General features: G+C 43.9%; 1 protein-coding gene across 2 annotated transcripts in view; it reads right to left on the minus strand.

Annotated features, from left to right (window-relative positions):
* CCDC170 (coiled-coil domain containing 170) overlaps window positions 1-15,668 on the minus strand; it is a 93,496-nt gene extending 77,828 nt beyond the window's left edge. The window contains exon 1 of one of the 2 annotated variants that reach the window (XM_045080176.1): window positions 15,585-15,668. The gene's annotated coding sequence lies outside the window, so the exon portion shown is untranslated. Of the gene's footprint in view, window positions 1-15,435 lie in introns of both variants that reach the window. The other variant, XM_045080177.1, reaches the window with a different exon arrangement.
* Window positions 15,669-23,734: the final 8,066 nt, after the last annotated feature.

The following is a 23,734-nucleotide window of genomic DNA, read 5'->3' on the forward strand; positions in this document are numbered from 1 at the left end:
TCTAAGGTCAGCATAAAAATAAAAATAAAAAAACATAAAAATACCTACTTGAATTTATTTACTTATTTATAAAAACACCTAACTAGCCCTAAACCATGGCCCCTATTAAGAAGTACAGGCGAGGGACACCTGGATGGCTGCCAATTAAGCATCTGCCTTTGGCTCAGGTCATGATCCCAGAATCGTGAGATCGAGTCCTACATCAGATTCCTTGCTCAGTCTGGAACTTGTTTCTCCCTCTGCCTGCTAATTCCCCTGCTTGCGTACACTCTCTCTCTCTCTCACTCTCTCTCTCTGACAAGTAAGTAAATAAAATCTTAAAAAAAAAAAAAAAAGACAACTAAAAAAGAAAAAGAAATACAGATGGGATTTCCCTCACCTCTTGTAAAAATAGAGAATAATACACCTCATATTTTTAAATTAGCCCTTGCTAGAGATCAACCTAGAATAGAGATTGGAGCTTTAGAAGAAACCAGAGAGGGCAGGAGACAGTTGACCAAAACACCCTGGGAAGGAAAGACCATGAACTGTTCAGCCACATCTTGTGAGGTAAGGATAAAAGTATAACACATTTGTAAAATGCTTCCCTTGAAGGAACTAAAACTATAAATCTTAATCCTTGTTAGGATGAAGGTCCAAAGCTAATAAATTTGCAATTATTTCTCTAACGCGTCCTGCCTTTAGAAGCTTGTTAGGGCCTGAGCAACAGCCAATCTTGGTCTCAAGGTTTTAGACTAGAGGCACAAGGTTTTACAGATGGGAAACGCCATCAGTCAACTCTGTAACTTCAGCATCTTTACTCTGTAACCTCACTGTTACATGTCACTTAAATGCACTTGTTAGTACATTAAGGTGGTTTGTCTTGCCTTTTCCTTCAGATACGACTGTAATAAGTCATTAAAGTAGCATAAATGTGGCACTTCTCTCTGTGGCTCCTCTTCACTTATTCCCATTCCTACAGTGGATATCGTCACCTCACCAGAATGTAAACTCCATGAAGGTACTAGTATCATTATTTACAGCCACCAGATAATAAATACTTATCATGTTAGGTCTGTGTTAAGCATGATTTAAATACTATGGTTTTTTTTTTTAATTCCAAGACCAACTGTTTGAAGCTGTTACTACTATCTATAACAAGGAAATTTAGTTTCAAAAAGGAAAAAAATCTGATCAAATCTTACAGCTGTAGACTTCTGACTCCCCCCTCCCTGCCCCTCCCCTCTTTTCCTAATCTCTCTTAGTCTGGCTCCCTCTACCCCAGCACCTGATGGCCTGCTCTCCCTCCTTATATTGGTCTTCCCGAGCCTCAATCTAAATGAGTTCTTGTGTTATTTGATTTCATGGCACCCCGTCTGTATCCTTCATATTATAACTACTATTTATATGGTTTTTTATTTCATATCTCTTTCCCAGTGAGACCATGAGATCCACACGAGGTAGGAAATGCCTGTTCTGTTCACCACCATGTCCCCAGTGACTGGGTTTCAGTTAAATACTAAAAAATGAATATGAAGGGGCGCCTGGGTGGCTCAGTGGGTTAAAGCCTCTGCCTTCGGCTCAGGTCACAATCTCAGGGTCCTGGGATCAAGCCCTGCATTGGGCTCTCTGCTCAGCGGGGAGCCAACTTCCTTCCCTCTCTCTGCCTGCCTCTCTGCCTACTTGTTATCTTCCTGTCAAATTAAAAAATAAATTAAAAAAAAAAAAAGCCTTGAGGATTTACTGCGGAAAATTTATTCCTTTAAATTGTAGACTAGAGGGACGCCTGGGTGGCTCAGTTGGTTAAGCAGCTGCCTTCGGCTCAGGTCATGATCCCAGCGTCCTGGGATCGAGTCCCACATGGGGCTCCTTGCTCAACAGGGAGCCTGCTTCTCCCTCTGCCTCTGCCTGTCATTCTGTCTGCCTGTGCTCGCTCTCTCCCCCTCTCTCTCTCTGATAAATAAATAAAATCTTTAAAAAAAAACAAAAATTGTAGACTAGAGGGGCGCCTGGTGGCTCAGTGGGTTAAAGCCTCTGCCTTCAGCTCAGGTCCCAGGGCCCTGGGATCCAGTATATCCCCCCCCCCCCCCCCCCACCCCCCCCCCCCCCCCCCCCCCCCCGCCCCTGCATCAGGCTCTCAGCAGGGAGCCTGCTTCCCTTCCCTCTCTCTCTCTCTCTCTGCCTGCCTCTCTGGCTACTTGTGATCTCTGTCTGCCAAATGAATAAATAAAATCTTTAAATAAATAAATAAATAAATAAATAAATAACTTGTAGACTAGAGAACAGTCCATGCTGGAGAATCTTTTTCCCACTTGAAAGGGGATGCGTGGCTCCAGTCCCCAGAAGGAGGAGACCTGACCGGCACTTAGGTGTTGCTGGCCCTCTTGGGAACTAACACCTGAGATGAGTGGGAAGGATAATAAAAACCCCAGCTACCTTCCTGGCTTCCCAGGATGGCGCCCCCGCAGACGGACGCCCACTGGAGAGCCCTACAGGCAGCAGAGTAGCTCCTGGGAGTGGACCGAGAGCAGGGATTGAGGGACGTGCCCATGGGGCCCACAGGTGGCTCTGCCTTCTGTACTCACTTCTCAAGCAGGGAAGCGACACCCTACCCTGGTTCCCCATCTCCCCAAGAAAACCAAAAAGGGGGACATAGATCAGGCCACAGGTGTAAAGGGACTTGGGATAGGAATAAGCGACCTGCTGCACGGCTGGGTCTTGAGAGGCCAGAGCAAAGCCGAGGATGTCAGCAGAGACCCACGTCCAAGTCCCCAAGGGAAGTCGGAGCCAGGGCTGCAGAGGACAGTCTCCAGCCCAAATGGGCCTACCCCCCCTTGCCCCCCACCACCGGGTCCCAAGAGGCTCAAAACCACACCCATCCCCACCCACAGAAACTTGGTTCACCTAAGGGAGAGAGGGAGTGAGGTAAACACTGGAATAAGTTCCCCTGAATTGACAAGATGGTCTTTTTCGTCTAAAGGGAGGAAACAGTGTCTCCTGAGTTAAGCTCAGTTGTTGAAAAAAGTTTCATTTTTGCCAGCCTCGGTTACATGCTCTATACTCACTCCCTGTGAACTCTCTGTACTCCAGGCACTCACCAGAGGAAGTTAACTATTAACTGCTCAGTAACCCCCCCCCCAAAAAAAAGTTAAATTTTAAAAAATCCAAATATGGCAGCCAGAAATTAATAGAAACAGGTTAAGTTGATATTGCTCAGGTTCTACAAATTATAGGGGCAGAACACATTTCTCCAGAGAAGTCACATCTTTAAGGCACAGGTTAATGTACTTCAGCTTCGAGAATGAGTGTTGCGAGAAACCACCACATGAAGAAAGGCTCTGCTTTGAAGACACCGCCCATTGTGTACCATCATAACACTTCACATTTGTCCGGAAGGTCGTGGCCGGAAGTGGGGAGGGCTGGGGGCAAGTTGTGAGAATAGGGGTGGGTAGGCTAACTTTAGAACACTGACTATATCAGGTGGGCGGTTGGGAAAAAAAAAAAACACACACACACACACACAAACTGGGTGGCCTCAAAGACAGATGTTTGTTCCCCACAGTCTGGGGAGGCTCGGAAATCCAAGATCAAGGTGCCAGGTGATTTGGCTCCTGGGGAGAACTCTCTTCCCAGCTTGCTGATGGCCATCTTCTCACTGTGTCCTCAAAGAATATAGAGATGTCCAGTCTCTTCCTCTTCTTAGAAGGACACCCATCCCATCACAAGGGACCAGCCTCATGACCTCATCTAAACCCAGTTACCTCCTGATGGCCAGCACACTGGGGGTGAAAACTTTGCCGTGTGAATTTGGGAAGGACACAAACATACATCAATGCACGATAGACTGCACGTTGAATTGCCCAAGGTGGGAACAGGGGAATCCAAAGTGGAAGTGGTTGTGGGGTACTGGACATGGAAGCAGTTGATTCACATTTCGCAGTCATCAGTGATGTCTACCTGATTTCTTCCTACTTTCTAATAATCCAGATCCACATCTGCTGATGCCAAGGGTGGAAGCTTCCAGAAAGCTCTGGGAAGAACAGTTCTACGTATACTGCTCTCTTCTCTTCTGCCGTTGATTTACCTGATGACTCCACTGTCTTTGTATTTTCCAGAATGATTAAAAAAAATCTGGTCTTATACCCAGCACTGTTGGGAAATGATGCCGTTTTTTACTTTTCCTCTCTTTGAATGCGGCTCAGAGAAGCAGCAGACGTAAGCACACAAGCTTGGTCTACTCTCGAGTGAAAAGCCCAGATCAAGTACTAATGCTCCAAAGAGGACACTGAGGCCTGGAAAGGTTCAGGGATGGTCATAAATTCTCAGCTTTATAAAACAGCGGGGCTGACTTAATGTCATATGTTCTCACTATTTTATATATGTTTCTGGTATAAAATATTTTGGAAATTTTGATTAGTTTATTAATATTTCTTGGAAAACTTGAGGTGCAAATGAACCTGACAACATAAAGAGACCAGACCTGGAAAGATGAATTCAGCTCATTTCAGTCAATGATATCCAAGTCTCTTCATTCCAAGGTTAATATTCTTCTGAGGCCAACAAATATTTGGTCAATAAATGAATAAAATGATGAGTAAACAATTTTCTTAATAGATGCCCTTCACAGGAAGAATTCATTCCCTTCGGATCTTTTCTGTGTTCTCATCTGCTTCCCCTCAACCATCACATGGTCAAAGTCAATGTTTTAAAAATTCTTCTTCACACTCTCCATGGAAAAACTCTTATTTCAATGGATGTCTTAAAAAAAAAAAAAAGCAAAAAAAAGAGAGAGAGAGAGAGAAAAGAAACAAACAAAAAAAAACCCCTCATTTCTCTGGCCTTCCTTTATGACTTTCAAGAACCACCTATGTACTCAGGAGCCCCAAATATATGATGATCCCAACCTGAAGCCTCTCTGTTGGGCTCAGGATCTACATCTAACTGGCCAGCAGGTATCACCCAGACAGCCAAAACACCTCCCACCCAACATGTCCAACACTGAACCCTGAACTCATGCTACTTTCCAACCTGTTCGTTCTCCATTTCAGCGAATGACAACAAACACCCACCCCGTTCCTTGAACCAGAAGCCCATACTTTACATTGTCTCTCTCTCCTTCCAGTTCCAATGCCTCCATCTTGATTCTCACACCTAAGTCACTGTTCCCTTTCCATGTCCATCGTGCCTACCAGGTCACCTAGACTACCACAATAGCCTCCAGAGTGTCTCCCCAACTTCAGACTTATCCCAACCTTCACCCTCCCCCCGACCAAAGGAAAATATATATATATATTTTAAAGTAAGCTCTAGCCTAACATGGAGCTCAAACTCGGGACCCTGAGATCAAGAGTCACATGCTTTATGCCGTACCCCGAAAGGGATCTTTTTTAAATGCAGAACTAGTCGATATATCCCAAGACTTAACATTCTCCAGGGGCATCCCTCGCCCTTAGGGCACAGTCCAAACTCCTGTAACGTCCTGTATGATCTGACCCTTGCCTACTTCACCAGCTTCTGCGCCCATGACTTCTCACCTCACTGTGCTCTCCAACCACACTCCGGCGACGCTGGCCTTCTGCAGATGCCTGAGTGGATTTGGCTTCCTGCTCCTCCACCCATGCTTTTGGTGTGGAGAAAATGTATCCAACACAATCACCCTGATCCTTTGCCTCGCTAACTCTTACCTTCCAAAGCTCAGCTTAAAATTCACTTCCTGGGAGAAGACTGCCCTGAACACCATATCTGGGGAACACCTTTTATTAATTAGTTTCAGAGGTAGAATTTAGTGATTCATCAGTTCCATGTAATACCCAGTGCTCACGGCATCAAGTGTCCTCCTCAATGTCCGTCACCCAGTTACCCCACCCCCCACCCACCACCCCTGCAGCAACCCTCAGTTTGATTCCTAGAGCTCAGCATCTCTTGGGATTTTTCTCCCTACTTTCATCTTGTTTTTCCCTTCCCTTATGTTCATGTTTTGTTTCTCTGCATAGAAGTGACATCATACGATATTGTCTTTCTGGGACTGACCTTATTTCACTCAGCACAATACCCTCTAGGTCCATCTGCATCATTGCAAATGGCGAGATAGCGCTCTTTCGGACGGCTGCGTAATATCCCATCGTGTATACACACCACCTCTTCTTTATCCATTTATCTGCTGGTGGACATCTGGGCTCTCTCCATAGTGTGACTATTGTGGACATTGCTGCTATAAACATTGGGGTGCACGTGCCCCTTCAAATCACCATGTTTGTATCCTTTGGATAAATACCTGGTAGTACAGTTGCTGGGTCGTAGGGTAGTTCCATTTTTAACTTTCTGAGGAACCTCCATACTGTTTTCCAGAGCGGCTGCTCCAGTTTGCATTCCCACCAACAGTGTAAGAACGTTTCCAGGGAACACTTTTGCTCCTCACCTGACTTGACCTCCCTTTGGCACATGCCACACAAAGCACACTCTCCTTGCATTCTCCTCACACCTCTTCCTCTGCTCTCTGCATGGCTCCCTCCTCTGACTTACCTGGCCCTCCCCTCTCTCAGTCCCTCTTGAAGCTCCTCCTCCTTCACCACTTCTTAACTTGTTATTTTTTGGGGTTCTGTCCTCAGCCCTCTGTCACTGGAGACACCTTCTCTGGCCAACTTCCTGCCCTGTTGAGATTTCAGCCATTCCCAGCGTCTGATGGCCCCCAAACCTGCACCTCTAGCTAGAGACGCCCATTTTCAACCGTCTACTGAACATCACCGCATGTCCAGCTGGGGCTTCAAAGCCAACATCATCTCCCCGCCAGAAGCCAAATTTGCCCAGCTCCATCCTCACCCCTGGTCTACCATAACGCCCATATAATTGTTCTTGTATTTCCTGCAAGATCCTTACCTGACACCATGTCTTTACTCCAGGCATGCTTTCTGCCACCCTTTCTTAAACTGGGATGTGTTACTATTCACCCTTTAGCTCAGCAGTTAGGAAGAGTACCTTCTACTTTGTCACTCCATTCATAGCAGGCACATGTTTCTTAAGTTTCATTTCAAGGTGACAGAAAAGTTGCAAGAATAACCCAATTAACCCAAGTATACGCTTCCCTTGGATTCGCCAGCCGTGAGAACATTTTGCCACATCTGACTGATGCCTTTCTCCATGCGCTGATTACAAATATGACTGCTGAACCATGGGTAATTGGCCGACATCATGGCCCCTCACCCCTCAAAACTTCAGTACGTATCTCCAAAGAGCATGTTCATCCCTTTGCATAAAACAGTCAAATTTAAGGACTTTGACAATGACATCATAGCACTCACCGATTACCTCGGGATTGTTCCCAGGAGCCCCTGTACCTGCCTCACATGTGTTGTCGAGCACCTGTCGAGCAAAGGGTCCTCAGCCTCTCTCGGACTTTCCTAACATCAGTGACGAGATGAACAGACACACGGCTCCTAACGTGGTGCACTGAGAACCCAACAGCTCTCGCAGAGCATGACCATGGATGCCCCAGAAAGGATTCAGCTCCGTCTATGAGGGAATGCTGGACTGGACATACCCCAGCTGAGGGACGGTCTATGAGCTGGGCCCTTTCTAGGCACATTGCTCTCATTCCTGCCTAAGGGCCACTAGCTGCCCCTGTGATGACTGAGAACATTCCTTCTTGGGATCATTCACAACTCAGCACAAACCTCTCCTTAGGACGCCCTCTCTACCCGCCCTATCCAAAGTAGACCTCACCCTCAGCCCAGCCCCCCTCGATCTTGATACCCTGCTTTAGCTTCTCGTTAAAGCATTTCCCACTCTCTTTTTTACCCTAAATTACCTTGCTTACCTATTCACTTTTTTGTTATCTATTTCCCCCAAAAGAATACAACTTTTCTGAGAGCAAGACCTTATCTAAAACAGCGCCTGTTTGGGACACCTGGGTGGCTCAGTCAGTTAAGTGTCTGACTTTAAGTCAGGCCATGAGCCCAGGATCATGATCGCGGGGTCCTGGGACCAAACCCCACCTTGGGCTCCCTGCTCAGTGGGGAGCCTGCTTCCCCCTCCTCCCCATTCCTGCTCTCTCTCGCTCGCTCTCCCAAATAAATAAAATCTTAAAAAAAAAAAAAAAAAAAAAGGAAAGAATTTCTGTATCTTCAGTTCCTAACAGAAAGCCTAGGATGCAATGCAAGATTGCCAAAATAGGTGACGAGCACGACGTGTGGCTCACTAAGCAGAATACTTCTGACTGGGGTTTCCTCCCAACTCCTCACTTTCGATCACTCCAAATGTTCACAGGATGTCAGCATCAAGACTTCCTCTTCCTATTCCACTTCTTTTACCCTGAAGTAGGAGAGACTTAGGGAAATGTGACAATTATACTCAAATATAAATATGTGCACGAATAGTGAGGTTAAGCTATAATGGTCTGACCATGCTGAGAAATTAATTTCTGTACGAAGTTTAACAGGAAAGATTCAAGAAGGAAATCACAGGATAAATTCAAAGAAAAGGAAGTTATTTCAGTTGCTCGGGAATATAAGGTATATATTTGGCCTTGTAACCAATATTTAAGACATTTTATTCAAGCACTCTCTATACATGTCAAGAGAAAAGTCACGATCAATAGCTACACTAGTGTCAGTAAGAAAAATATGGTGCTCTTGGTCCCACTTCTGCAACGCCTTGGAAGTTCTCTGCCTTAGATCTAAGCCACCAAAGCACCAATTTCTAAAGGGAAAAAAAACTGGAAGCAAAACAAAGAGGGTTGAAAAAGCACACTTTGGGTAAAGTACATAGCATAAATAATTCCTAGTACAGCGAGCATTACTCCCTTTTTCCAGTTAAGTTTGTCCTTGAACATAGAAGAAGACTTTATTATGAGTCAACTTAATTCAAGTACAAAGCAAGAAGCACTCATTACTGTTTCAAATACACCACACACTGTATTTGCTGACATTAACTAAACACATGCTCATTTTAAAATATGCAAACAAAAACGTGCCCTGCTTGGTGTCCAAAAAGCTTTCCTACTGGTCCTTAAAATGCTTTCTCTCAGGCTGCGTTCTAAAGCCAGGGGGTCAAAGAATGATTAGGTACCAGGAGAAACCAAGTGTTGGGAGTTAAAATCAACAAAGTGAGATACACAAATGAATCAACTGGTTATCATTTATTTTTTTTTCAAACACTTAATTCTGAAATCATTTTAGACTTAGGAGTGCCTGGGAGCGCCTGCCTGCCTTCGGCTCAGGTCATGATCTCAGGGTCCTGGGATCGAGCCCCGCATTGGGCTCTCTGCTTGGCAGGGAGCCTGCTTCCTCCTCTCTCTCTCTGCCTGCCTCTTTGCATACTTGTGATCTCTCTCTGTGTCAAATAAATAAATAAAACTTTAAAAAACAAAAAAAGTTTTTGAAATCATTTTAGACTTAGAGAAAAGTGGCTATATCTGTATATCCTTTACCCAGATTCCCCAACATTAATAACTAGGATAAGCAAGGTACATTTATTAAAACCAGGAAACTAACATTGGTAAAATACTATTCACTAAGCTACCAGTCTTTCCACTAATGTTCTCTTTGTGGTCCAGAAACCAGTCTAGGTCCCCACATCGCATTTAGTGTTGTGTCTCCTTAGTGACCTTGACACTTTTGAGTACTGTCAGCTATTTTATAGACAATTCTTCTAGCTGGGTGTGTTTAATGTTTTTTGATCACACTGTCATCATTTGCTTTTGATAACAGAAAGTCCTTATTTATTTACAAGAGAAAAACATGTAATTACTGATCTAGTTCAACCCCTACCAATGGAGTACATTTTCTAGGATTTTTGTCCAATTAATTAATTCCTAGTCTAAAGGCATCTTTTTCCCTTGGACAAAGAGAAAAAGGCATCCTGTTAACTTCCACAGCCAAATCCCAAATATCTTATACACTTTAATTCTTCTTCACAGTGACTTTACCAAGTCTGTGTCTTCAGTTTTTTTAGTAGCTCTCTTACCAAATTTTTGCCTGGTTGCTATTCAGATAGTAAGAGAGGTATGCTGAAGAAGTACTAGTCTAATTTGGGTTCATCTATATGTCCTTAAAGATTTTTGTTCCTGTCAATTTTTATCTTGCATATTTGAACACCAAGTATTGATGCCATGTTATTGCATATACATTTAGAATCCTTACACCTTCCTGTGAATGAAAATTTTTATTATTATTAGATAGCGAAATAATTTGTATTGTGACTCTCTTTACCTCCGGTAATGCATTTTTGCCTTAAAAGTATTATATCTAATCAGCTTTCTTTTGCTTATTTCTTGCCTGATGAATATTTTTTAAAAATTTATTTATTTATTTTAGAAAGAAAGACAGTTGGCAGCAGAGGGTGGGGGCAGAGGGAGAGAAACATAAGCAGACTCCGTGCTAAGCCCAGAGCCCATGTGGGACTCGATCTCACGACACTGAGACCAGGACCTGACCCAAAACCAAGAGTCAGATGTTCAACCAACAGTGCCACCTAGAAGCCCCATGCCTGATGAACCTTTTTGTACACTTTGCTTTCAACTTCTCCATATACTTTTGTTTATATGTCTTTCATAAATACCATATACCTAGATCAAAAAAAAAAATCAATCCGACAATTTTGTCAGTTAACTGAGCATTTCGTCCATTCTCCTTTATGGTAATGCCTGCTATATTTATATTTACATTTATTTTCCCTGCTATATTTAGATTTATATTTCCACCGTCAGTTTGGGTTTTGTTTTTTTCACTACTTTTTCTGTTTCTTTTTCTCTTTCTTGGCTTTTTTTGGGAGCTTTGGGCTTTTTTCTTTATACCTAGAATAAGGAGGCTTCTAACTTAAATTCATATAAAGATGTGTGACTAGAGTCATATCTTTCCTTTTTTTTTTCCTTTTTTTTTAAGATTTTATTTATTTATCAGAGAGAGAGAGGGGGAGAGAGTGAGCACAGGCAGACAGAGAGGCAGGCAGAGGCAGAGGGAGAAGCAGGCTCCCTGCTAAGCAAGGAGCCTGCTGTGGGACTCGATCCCAGGACGCTGGGATCATGACCTGAGCCAAAGGCAGCTGCTTAACCAACTGAGCCACCCAGGTGTCCCGAGTCATATCTTTTCTTAAACTTGAGTTTGATTAGGAGGTGGGGGAACAAAAGAGGAAACCAGAAGAGGGAAGAAATGATTCTTCAAAAAGTAGAAATGGAAGGGCGCCTGGGTAGTTCAGTCGATTAAGCATCTGCCTTAGGCTCAGGTCACGATCTCAGGGTTCTGGGACTGAACCCCACATGCTCCTCGCTCTTTCTCTGCACCTCCCCCTTCTCATATCTTCTCTCTTTCCCAAATAAATGACTATCTTTTTTTAAAAAAACTATTTTTAAAAAGTATAAATGGATACCACCTCATACCCATTAGGATGGCTGCTATGAAAAAAAAAAAGATAAAAGGAGGGAAGCAGGAAAGAAAAATATAAGTGTGGACAAGGATGTACAGAAATTGCAACATTTGGGCATTGCTGATGGCAATGAAAAATGGTCTAGCTACTATGGAACCCAGGATGGTAGCACCTCAAAAAATTAAAAATGGAATTGCCATTATCATCCAGCAATCCCAACAGAATTGAAAGTAAGGTCGTGAGCTATTTGTGCAGCCACAATCAAAGCGAATTCACTAGAACCAAAAGGTGGAAACAAGCCAAGTGTCTATGCACAGATGAATGGATAAACAAAACAGGATATACACATATAATGGAATATTATTCGGCCTTAAACAGAAATGAAATTCTGCCATGCTAAAAGATGGATGAGTTTTGGGGACATTATACTAAGTAAATAAAGCAGTCACAAAATCACACTGTATGATTCCCCTTACATGAGGTACCTAGTGTAGTCAAATTCAGAAACAGAAAATAGAATGGTGGTTTCCATTGCCAAAGGAGAGAAAGGAATGGGGAATTATGGGTTAGTGGGTACAGAGTCCCAGTTATGCGGGATAAAAAGGGCTCTAAAAATAAAAAAGAAAACAGTTCTAGACATGGACAGTGGCAATGGTTGCAAAATAATAGAAAGGTAATTACTCCACTGTACCATGCACGTAATATGGGTAAGGTGGTCAAGTTTATGTTACACGTATTTTTTCATAATTTTTTAAAAAATGGAAATAGTGGGGAAATAAAGGGAAAACTGACTTTCCTTCTTTCATCATTATCATGACCATCTCCAGGGCCAATGCCCTGATGACCTACAGATGATACAGTTGATAAACAGAGTTGCTATTTATATTTTCTTCTCACAACAACCCCATCAGACAGTTAGTTCACCTGTTTCACAGAGAGGCAAGAGACTTGCTCAAAGCCCCAACAGTGCTATTTACTGGAGACTCCACTTTGGTTCAGGTCTTCTAGGTATGTGAAAACACTGAAAGAGCAAAGCCACAGGAAGTCTGTGCCCTCTGATCTCAAATGCAATCACTTCTTGCCAAAGGACTGCTGTAGCTTTTTGCTCACTGGTATTATTTTAATAATTTAGTAACATTTTTAGGCTTTCACACCTTCTTTCTGCTTTTTTCCCCATGCCTTATTTCAAATGCACAACAAAGTTACACTGTTCTGCTGGAAGTTCTACTTGTAAATTTCGTGAAAGCATGTTTCCCTCTTCCCTGCTTGAGCTGTTAAATTTCAAGTCATGTAACATTGCTCTCAGTATTCATCATGTTTTCTAGCCTAGTAAAGGTCTGCTTATGATTTGATGAGAGGCAAAACCAACTTGAGAAAAATGCCACATTAAATCTGGGTCATGGGTGATACCCACGGAAGCCAACTGTTTCTGTATCTGTTTTTCTTGATTGTGAACTCTTGATTCTTCACTGAGAGCAGAAACTGTGAAATTCATTTTTTTAATCCTCAGTACCTCATACAAAGCCTCAATTACTGATTGCTGAGATGGTGACTGAGGTCTTATTAATGGAGGTGTCAGCGATGACAGGCGTGGAGTCGATGCCAAGTCAAATTCCAAAAGTTATAGAGAATAAGAATAGCTAATATTAATAAGCACTTACCCTCTCAGTCTGTTGGATGGATTAAATATATTAACTGTGAAATCCCAAAACTATCCTATGTGGTAAGGACTCTGATCCCATGACTTCAGATGAAGGAACTACAGCTCAGAGACATGAGCAATTTTTTTGCCCGTGTGTCATCACAGATAATAAGGGATATAATCAGGATTGCTTGAACCCAAAACTAGAACCTTTGGTCTCTGCAGCATTCTGTGTCCTCATAGAGTTGCACAGAATTGTATTTTAGTCTGTTTTTCAGTATATGATGGTGCAGTAGGAAAAGGACTAAACTTACAAAAGAAACATTATTTAAGTCCAGCTACAGCAGTCGCTAACTAAGCAAACCATTTTCACATCCATATAATGGGAAATTCTTACTTTGCCTACCTGAGTTATAAGATTGTCTCAGATGAAGTATTTAGCAAACCGAAAAAATAACTTTAATAAATGCTGCTCTATCAGTTTCTACTTCTAGTGTAAGATTTAGGTCTTTCGGGTCAATTAAAATCTTGGATTTGGTGAATATTTTCCTCTTTTTTAAAAAAGATTTCGTTTACTTATTTAGTAAACGAAAGATTACATGTGCGTGCAGGGGGAGAGGTGCACCAAGGGAGAGCCAACTCTGAGCTGAGCATGGAGCCCCACTCGGGTTCAATCCCATGACCCTGACATCGCGACCTGAGCCAAAATCTAAGAGATGGACACAATCAACTGAGCCACCCAGGCGCCCCAAATATGTTCCTTTTATGTAGTTAGTAAAATTTATCTTAAAAATCTCCACATGCATCGATAAGATTATTCAATATGATCACATATTTATTGCCAAAACTTTTCTTTTTTCACTTTTACTATGGTAAACTCTGGCAAATACCACCAATCAGGATCACTAAAAGTGGGACAAAGTGACATCACATACCTCCTGGTTTGACACATTGAGACATACCACTTTATAGTATTTCTACCAAAAATCTAGTTATATGTGCTGCCAAAGTGAGCAGTCTACCAAAAATCTAATGAAAAACAATCAGATGAACTCATTCTCAAGACAAATGACCCAAACTCCATAAAAATATCAGTATCATCAAAGACAAAGATTGAGGAACTATTTCAGGTTTATAGAGACTAGAGACACACAACTAAATATAAAGCATGATCCTGACATGAAAAAATATTCTGCAGTAAATGGTATTATTGGGACAATTGGCAAAATTTTTGTAGCTAGTGTACATTAGGTAAAGTTACTGCAGCAATGTCAAACATCCTGGGTTTGATCACTGCATTTTGGCTGGAGAATGCCCCTGCTCTTAGGAGATACCTACTAGGATATTTGGGAATGAAGGGTCACAATGTCTATGATTCACTTTCAATTGTTTCTCCAAATTTAAATAATATAAAAATACTAAAAAAACTTATGCATGGCTAATATTCTTTTTTTAAGATTTATTTATTTGAGAGAGAGAGCACGAGTGGAGGAGGGGCAGAAGGAGAGGGAAACAGACTCCTCAAGCCGACTCTCACTGAGCACAATGATGTGGGGGGTTCCATCCTAGGACCCTAAGATGATTACTTGGGAAAATCGAGTGTCAGTGGCTCAGCAGACTGAGCCACCCAGGTGTCCCTGGACTAATATTCTTAATTCACAGAGGATACCATATCAGGATAAAATTTGCAAATGTCAAATGGAAAAAAAATACTTTTTATTTGCATAATATATTACTAATTTTCCTCAATAAGCCAGGAATCAAAGAAATCGAAATATAGGTCAAATATAAGGCAGCAATCAAAGCTTCTAAATATTAGCAGAATCCCTATAACGTTTTGGAGAATCCACCCCATGTTTTGAATCAAAGAGTGTCCCCAGAGATTTCTGTGGCAGTATGGTTAGGCTGAGGACAACTCTCAGGTCAGCAGCTCTGCAGAGCACAATCCCTTCCCTATCTCTGGCAACACCCCTAGTACACTGTGCCTGGTGGGACCCTGATGCCAGGTCCAAAATGGGATACTTAACCTGGGCTCAGCCAGCCCTAACTTCGTGTGTGTGTTTGTGTTACAACATATCCGACGCCCCAAGTCCCTAGTGCCTAAGGAATTGAGCAAATGGATCCAAGGACAGCTGAGTGACTGTTTCTACGGTGACCAGCAACAAAACGGCCAGCGACTTTGCTCAAGACCATCATTAACCCGACCACACCAGACTTTGAAGAAATTGCTCTCAATCACTACTTAGGCAAGGAGTGTAAGTTACACGAGGCGGGGGGCGTCGCGGGGCACCTACAGGAGCGGTCTTCCCAACTTCGCCGTTTACATGGTCCGAGAAGCAAACCGGTGCCCGCTAACACCCAGACGCACTTCCCCAACTCTCGCCCAGCCCATAACTTCCTAAAATTAACCGGCCGCTGGCAGTCCCCGCGCACCCCCAAGGCGGAGCCATACCCACCACGAGGCCCCCGCGCACTGGGAAGAAGTTTGCAACCGCCCAGCGGCCGTGCAGCCCCGGTGCTCGGTGCTCGGTGCTCGGTGCTCGGTGCTCCGCGCTCCGCGGCCTTCCGAACGAGCCCGGAGCGCGGCCGGCGGGCCGGGACGTACCTCGGGCGCGGGTGGCGAGGCGGGGCAGCGGCGCGGCAGGTCCCGGGTGGGCGCACGGCTCCCGGCGGGCTCCGAGCGCAGGCGGCGGGGGCGGGGGCGGGGGCGGGGAGCGCGTGCGGGGGCGCGTGCGGGGGCGGGGGCGCGTGCGGGGGCGGGGGCGCGCGCGTCTCCTGGGGCAACTAGTCAACAGGCGCGGGCGGCGCAGCCCGGACGCCGGCGGCGCTGGGGGGACCTGGAGGCCCGCCGGGCTGCGTACTCGTGGGGCGGCCCCGCAGCCTTGGGCCTCTGCGACGCGTCCCCGGCGTCGGACAGACCCGCATCCTCCCGACGGTGGCCTCCGGCGCGCGGGCGGCGCGGGCGGCTTCGGCGGCCCCGGCGGCCGGGTCTGGCCAGGCCTCACCTTGGCTGAGCCGCAGACACTCGCCAGAATGCCGGGGTTCCCGGTGGGAGAGGCCGGTCTTCGCCGTAGAACTCCCCCGCGAGCGCGATTCCAGGCCTTGTCCTTCTGCCAGGCATGCACAAGTGACAGCGAGTGGTCGGTGTTAGGGTCAACGTTACCGTGCTAGCGCACGAGAGCTCTAGGACTGCGCTGACACAAAGGTGAAGAGCATTTATTTAGCACCTACTGTGTGCAAACGCTCCGCTCCTTCGGGCTCCAGGGCCGGCTTCGAGGGCGTGTTGGCTGTGCGGTTGCACAGGCTCTGTACTCAGAACAGAAGAGTCCCGCGCTTGATTTTACGTTCCAGCCTTGACATTCCTAATGACTTTTGTACACCGGACCCTACACTTTCATTTTGTACTGGACTTTGCAAATTTAGTAGCTTGTCCTGGGGAGGGAGCCTTCTTCCTTCTTGCATTTGACCTTCTCAACAACCTGAAGGAAAATGTTAAGTGATAGTAATACTAGTGTTAGTATCACCCATTGTTTCTAGTTACATGTTCCTACCAGAGCTGCTCCAAGTGCTTTCCCGGTGTGATCTCGTTGAATAAACAAGATTATAAAGCGGACATTAGAATAATCCATTTTTAAGATAAGGAAACAATCACAAGGGGATAAAATAAATTATTCATGCAAATACAGCTGGCCAGGGGCAGAATGGGGATCAAACCCGAGACGGTAAGACCCGAGCACAGAGAATCTGAGTATCCTGCCTAAGATCCCAGTCTTTGCAGCAGAACCTAAAAATGGAACCCCATTCACCTCCCTTGAAGGCCCTTGGTGAAATTGTGTGCTGTTCTAAAATTAAACAAAATCAGAAAGATAGCAGCTCTCCTTGGATTCCATCCAGTGATCCCACATGCATCCATTATTGGCTGAGGATTTCTTGGCCTTGACACTGGTTTCTGTTTTTATAGCTACATATCCAATCCATAATCACTTCAAAGGCTTGCACTTGGAGCACCATTAAAAAAAAAAAAAATCCTTAGGGGAAACTAAGGCTTTCAGAAATCTCCTATTAAACTATAGTATCATTTGTAATAATCATGTTTTCAAGTTGCATTTTTTCCTTGCAGTAGAATTATGACACACTTTTAAATTTTTCAATTAAAAATTTCCCTACCTGGGGAAACAAATACATAAATTGATGAAACCCCAAGGCAGCTGGCAGAGACCCAAGCTGAGGAAATCCCTTCTCTATTAACTCTACATACAGTTGTTTCAGAATTCAATTTTATGAAGTCTAATTCTGGTCACTGTGGTCCACTTTGTAATTCTTCTTCTTGACAACACAAGACATGAATTCCCACAGTCTATTAAAAAGTCAGCATTGAAAAAATAAATTAATTAATTTTAAAAAGTCAGCATTGGTTGGGATGCTTAGCTAGCCCAGTTGGTAGGGCGTGCAACTCTTTCTCAGGGTTGTGGGTTTGAACCATGTTGGGTGTGGAGGTTACTCAAAAATAAAAATCTTGGGGCGCCTGGCTGGCTCAGTGGGTTAAAGCCTCTGCCTTTGGCTTAGGTCATGATCCCAGGGTCCTGGGATGGAGCCCCACATCGGGCTCTCTGCTCAGCAGGGAGCCACTTCCCCTTCTCTCTCTGCCTACTTGTGATCTTGTCTGTCAAAAGAAATAATAAAATCTTTAAAAAAAAAAAAATCTTTTAAAAAGTCAGGGGCTCTTGGGTGGCTCATTTGGTTAAGCATTTGACTCTTGATTTTAGCACAGGTCTTGACCTCAAGGTCAGGAGTTCAAGCCCCACTCTGGGCTCCACACTGGGCTTGGAGCCAACTTAAAAAAAAAAAAAAAAGGCAGTGTAGGTGATGGATGCATTAATTAACTAGGTGAGAGGAATCCTTTCACAATGCAGAACGGATCACCGCTGTGTACACTCCATTTAACTTAAAATTTTACTTGTCTATCTACCGCAATAAAGTTTAAAAAAATGCACGATAAAAAAAATTTCAACCAGTGTTAAACAGATTTTTTTCTAAGTTACAGCAATGCACTTTTGTGTAAGTGGGAGCAGACAAAGGGCTTGGCTGGCTCCTGCCCAAACGCCTTTGAACTTTCTGGGATGTCAAGACGTGAGCCAAGTGAGTCTTCAAGGCAGCATCTGATGACAGCGTCTTTGAGGGTTGAGAGGGAGGAGACAGAATCGGAGTGTAGATCTGAGCTGGAACCTGGAAGGGACGAGCTGGTATGACGGTGACAGAACATGGAGGCTGGCAGCGGGGGGACCCTGGGCGGGATGAGGGTTTAAGCAAGGGAGGGAGGTCCAGGCCACAAAGCAAGTTCCAGCCCCGACTTCTCACCAACCTGCATGTCTGCACAATACATCATGACCCATCGCACCTCAGTACAGACTTCTGGTTTTCGTTGTAACGTCAGGAAAGACAGAAGGCTACCAGCTGTGCGACCTGCTGCAGCTCATATAACCCCTTCTTCGGGATTAGATGCCAGGCTGAGTTAGGGCCGTGGCGTGTAGGACTCTTCCGCTGCCCAGACTTCGGAAGGCGATCATCGGGAAGCTCAAGCCCGCAGGATGACAACGGGGCAGGAAGAGGCGGGATGGGTTGGAGGAGAGCGAGGAGGCGCGAGGAGGTCTTCCGGACGGGCCGTCATGGACCAGCTGAGAGCTGGCCCCCGTGCCATGGCGGGGTGCGGATGGGGAAGAGGGGGAGGTCTGGAGTCTGAGCTTCCAGCCAGGCTGGAAGTGGGGTGAGGCCTGACAGGCAGCAAGGAAGAGAAAGCAGAGGAGGGAGGAGGAAAGAGAGTTCAGCTGGGGACACATTTAGTCTGAGGTGCTGATAGGGGAAGGCAAACATTTTGCAGTTTGGGAACAGGAAGTCCTGGGCACATCCAGCTTAAACCAGAATTTCCAGCTCATTCTGCTATAAGATTAAATTTTATCCTGAAATGTGTGTATAAACCTGGCCCAGCTGAGGTATATGTTAAATAAACAGGCTCTCAAGACGAGATAAAAAGTCCTCATGAGTAGCTCTGGGAAGCAATGAAGCGCTCTCCCCCCCTGGCACCGGGGGTTCTCTTGTGATGTCACAAGTTTATTGCTTGGTTTCTCCTTTTTTTTGTTTGTTTGTCTTACCAATCTACAGGGTTCTCATAGGAAAATTTGTAATACGATAATAACTTTGGGGGCTTTTGACTTCTTTTTCGAAACCTGTCGCTGAAACCACTCCCATGATATTTTAGTTGTCTGAAGGTTGTTTTAAAAGACCATATTTGATTTCACTATTTCTCCAAACAACCGAATGAAACGTGGCCAAAGGCTGCAAGCAACTCGTGTAGCTGAAAGCATGGGATTGCAAAATGGTGAAATTCTCTGAAGAAAAATGAAGCAATAATGCTTAGAAAAATATTTTGGCTGTTGCACAGCAATAAAATCTTTAAAAGAGAAGTTTACAATATTGAAAGAATATCACTGCTGTATTACTTCAGTAGATGTGTTATTGAAAAATTAGAACTGATCTGTATCGTTGGCAGATTTTTTTCCCAGGTCCCCTCCTTGGGACCTGGAAATAATAGACTACCAAGGGAAAGTGTTGTCAGGTCAAGCATTTCCCCCGCTGTAACAAAATTGGGAATCAGGAGACTCTCCCTTCACTGAAATCAGATTATAAATGAGATCTAGTTCTTTTCGTATATATGGGGGTAGGGGGAGAACCAGTGAAATATAAGCTTGTTTTCCTTGTTTAAAAAATAGTATAAGTCCTTGGATTTATCCCTGGACTTTGAGGCCCTCAAACAGAGGTTAAGTGGACAGACTTTTGAGCCAGGTTGCCTAGGATGAAATCCTGGCTTTGCCATTGCCTGGTCTTGTGATCTTGGGTAAATTTCTCCACTTCCTTGGGTCTCTTTGCTGGTCTGTACTATAGAGGTTAACTAACCCATGGGGTTGTTGTAAGGATTCCATGAGTTAATGCATGTGAAGTCCCCAGTACAGAACCTGGGACAAAGTTCAAAGTGTTAGCTGTTTGCACTGTTCTTTTAAAACACAAGAGTAGGAAATTCCCTCCCAAAACACTGCAAAAAAGGGCTAGAAATGCAAAATTGTTTACTCTTACTCTAAATTGCTTAGAACTTCAGAAGATCGTAATTTTTTCTTTTTTTTTTTTTAAGGTAGGGGAGGGACAGAGGGGGAGGGAGGGAGAGAGAGAATCTCAAGAGAGAATCTCATGACCCTGAGATCTCACGACCCTGAGATCATGACCTGACCAGATTCAAGAGTTGGACGTTTAACCCACTGAGACACCCAGACATTCTGGATGATGATCATCTTTTTAAAAAATTTTTAAACTACTCAGTATATACGAACAAATTCTTTAAGTACTTTCTTTACTTTGAAAAATCAGAATATTAGAAAGGGTTTCGTGGGTAGCAACTAGCAGCAACAGAAGTGCCTTATCTCCAAGAACTTAGAAACCAATTGGCCTCATTCGACTAAAACAAAACAGAAATATGCAAGATGCTTTATTTTTTTAATTAAAGATTTTATGTATTTATTTGACAAGCAGAGATGACAAGTAGGCAGAGAGGCAGGCAGAGAGAGAGGGGGAAGCAGGCTCCCTGCTGAGCAGAAAGCCCAATGCAGGGCTCCATCCCAGAACCCTGGGATCATGACCTGAGCCAAAGGCAGAGGCTTTAACCCACTGAGCCACCCAGGTGCCCCTATGCAAGATGCTTTATGAAGACACTATTTCCCCAGCCAAGACAGGATTGTAACTTCACTGACTACATTAACACACATAAAGAGGGAATGTGTTAATCACCATAGAGGTTATGGTACACCAGGAACTCAGGGGAAAGTCCCCAATCTCAAATGTTAATGTCTTATCCACTTGATACTTTATTTCTCATCGAAATTAATAAATAAGATTTGGAGGTTTTAGAATATCCAGATTCCACCCTCAGAGCCTCCAAACCTGTGGCTACAGTCTCCCCATCCATTCACAGGACGTGTTAGGAATGTTCCAGAACAGAACCCTAATGTCACAGGGTAGTCCGAAACAGCAATGCGAAAAAATGAATGCAGTTCTTCAGGTTCTTTTTGCTCCCACAAGTTGGACCAATTGGTTTTAAAGGACTGATGTTAAAAATTCCAACCGAAAATATGATAATTTGCCAAGCATTCCATTAAATCAACTTTCAAAAGCAAATGTGGTTTCTAAATTAAGCAAAACCCCAGTTTCTTCTGGATCTTTAAAATGTCTTTATTATTTTGGAAAATCTTATGGGTTTGGGTGGGGGAGTGTGGGATTTTCCTGACCTCATTTTAGACATGCTTTAAATTTCTTTTAAAATAATGCCAACTTTCTTTCAAAGCGCAACAAATAATTCTTGTTAATAAAACGTTTATAAAAGTTGAGAGTGAAGAGTTTCTCATATGCACTACTCTGGCTTCTCAGGATGGGTCCTGGCTTCCTGCTGAAAGTTTTCACAAAAGCAATCAAAAACATTTTGATGATTTTTCTCATTCAGACCAGGCTAGATTTTATTACCAACTGAGCCTGAACAAATCATATTATATATAATATATATTAAAACTGTAATATATAAATAAAGCAATCTTCATCTACTCTTCTGAGCAATAGCATAAAAAATAAATTAGCCTAATTTTTGAACAGAGATTTTGTCTTCTAATTTAAAAGATTTGGCATCAATTAAAATAACCTCTTTATAAGCTTGAATTACTGGTCATAAATGTACTTGGTCTATAAAGCTTCCTCTAGTAAAAGAGGAAGAGAAGGAAGCAAAATACAGAAATCTGAGCACTCAGATAATCAACTGTTTTAAATGAATGCCTTAGCCTTCCCCGGGACAGATAGCTCTCGAGGTCGTTGCTCAGTTTCATCATTGATACAAAACACTGATTTATGAGGGAAAACTGCTTTATTTCATTGGATAAATCAGCCACAAATATTTAATACCTGTTCCACGCAGAACAGTGAGTTTAAAAGGAAGGGGTATTTCCCTCTAAGCTCCAGGACTTTCAGAGTGAGGAGGAAACACAAGACATGGAAGACACAGAACACAAACACCGAAAGAAAACCCAGTCCCTGAGCAATACTGCAAACATGGTAAGTCACAGCTGGAGTGGAAGTACCTGACGAGGTAGCCCTTGAGGAGCAGACTCTTAGGTAACTGCAAAGATAAGATGAAAAAAAGGAAGAACTTCCCTTACTCAACACATCGCACTTTGGAGGCCACCATTTTATAACATGTATGTGGAAAAAAAAATGCTCTGAATCCATTGCTATATGTTGCAGTGTTCACACATAGTCACAAAACCCCAGACATCAGTGCAGCCTGACTGGCGCCACGGCAAAACCAAATCTGGGGTCCAGGCTTGTGCTCCGGTTTTGACATCACAGTTGACTATGGGGCAGACACTCGTTAGTGATACAATAAGCCTGGTTCCGTGCAACCTTGAAATCTGGCCTTTGGTATATGAGTGGAAGTGAAGGTCATGGCTTCCAGGTTTAGCCCCTTAAAACCTCTTGTGGGATTCTGTGTGCTCTTGCCTCTCCTGTCTTCTGGAGAGACCCTGATTCCAGAATGATCTCTGCATATCGCAGGTTGTAGAGTCTCCAACAGCCCGGACCCCGGAGTGTCTGCAGAGTGCAGATGAGGCCGTTCCCTCCCACACACCCGTCCAGGCCACCTGAACTTCCCAGAGTACATTCTTTTCTGCTAAACCACTGAGCTCTGGGTGCTGACCTGTCCTAACAAGGAGCACGCCTTAATGGTCCAATGTGTTATCTTCAAACCACAGAAAACTAAAGCAAAAAAGACATGTGATCCTGCTGAATTTTGTTGGAGAATGTTAGACATTTATGAAAGGAGATGTAATATAACTTCATTTTCATTTTTTTAAATAATTTTATTTATTTATTTGAGAGAAAGAGAGACAGAGGGAGAGGGAGAAGGAGAAGCCGGCTCCCCGATGTGCAGGGGGCCTGAATCCCAACGTGGGCTCCATCCCACGTCCCTGAGATCATGATCTGGGCCAAAGGCAGAGGACAGAGTCACCCAGTGCCCCTTGTTTTCATTTCCTTAAAGTGAAAATAAAGCATTTGAATAGTGAGCAAAACTAAACCTGTGAGAGTATAGATATCGTTACAAGGAAATATGGAGAGAGAAAATTATTGAAGGGGAATATTTTTTTAAAACCGATCTGCAGTGCAAGTAGCTGTGCCCTTCCCCCCCATCCATCCCACCTGCGCGGGCCCCTGTGCTTGGGCCAGAAGAGCGCCTAAGGGGAAAGTCTCCCCATTCATCAAATAAGAAGGTTTTCGGTGTATGAGTTCCCAGAGGGTCACCCTCCCTCCCTGTTCTCTTTGTGACACTTCACTCCAGTGAAATCTTACAGGGAAGCAAATATATAAAACAGATCTTGGCACCGCTCTAGATAAAGTGGGGTTGAAAATGTGGCTCCGGCCCCAAACTGTTCCAGGCATCCCTGGAAACAACTTAACAAAACCGGAAGGACACTTTGGAGCATAGTTTAAAAGCCACAATTTATATGAATTTAATCACAAGATAGGTAAAGTCAGCCTAAACGTCCTTAGTCTCTTTCATAACTTCTGATGATTGCCTTGTCACCTACCAGCTTATCTGCATTTTCTGGAAATCATTAAAATTTTCAACCCGTGCGACACCTTACATAATAGATTCCATTTTCCTTTAAAATA

This window comes from Mustela putorius, unplaced genomic scaffold (assembly GCF_011764305.1).
Source record: "Mustela putorius furo isolate JIRA1106 unplaced genomic scaffold, ASM1176430v1.1 tig00000450_pilon_pilon_pilon, whole genome shotgun sequence".
Taxonomy (NCBI): Eukaryota; Metazoa; Chordata; class Mammalia; order Carnivora; family Mustelidae; genus Mustela; species Mustela putorius.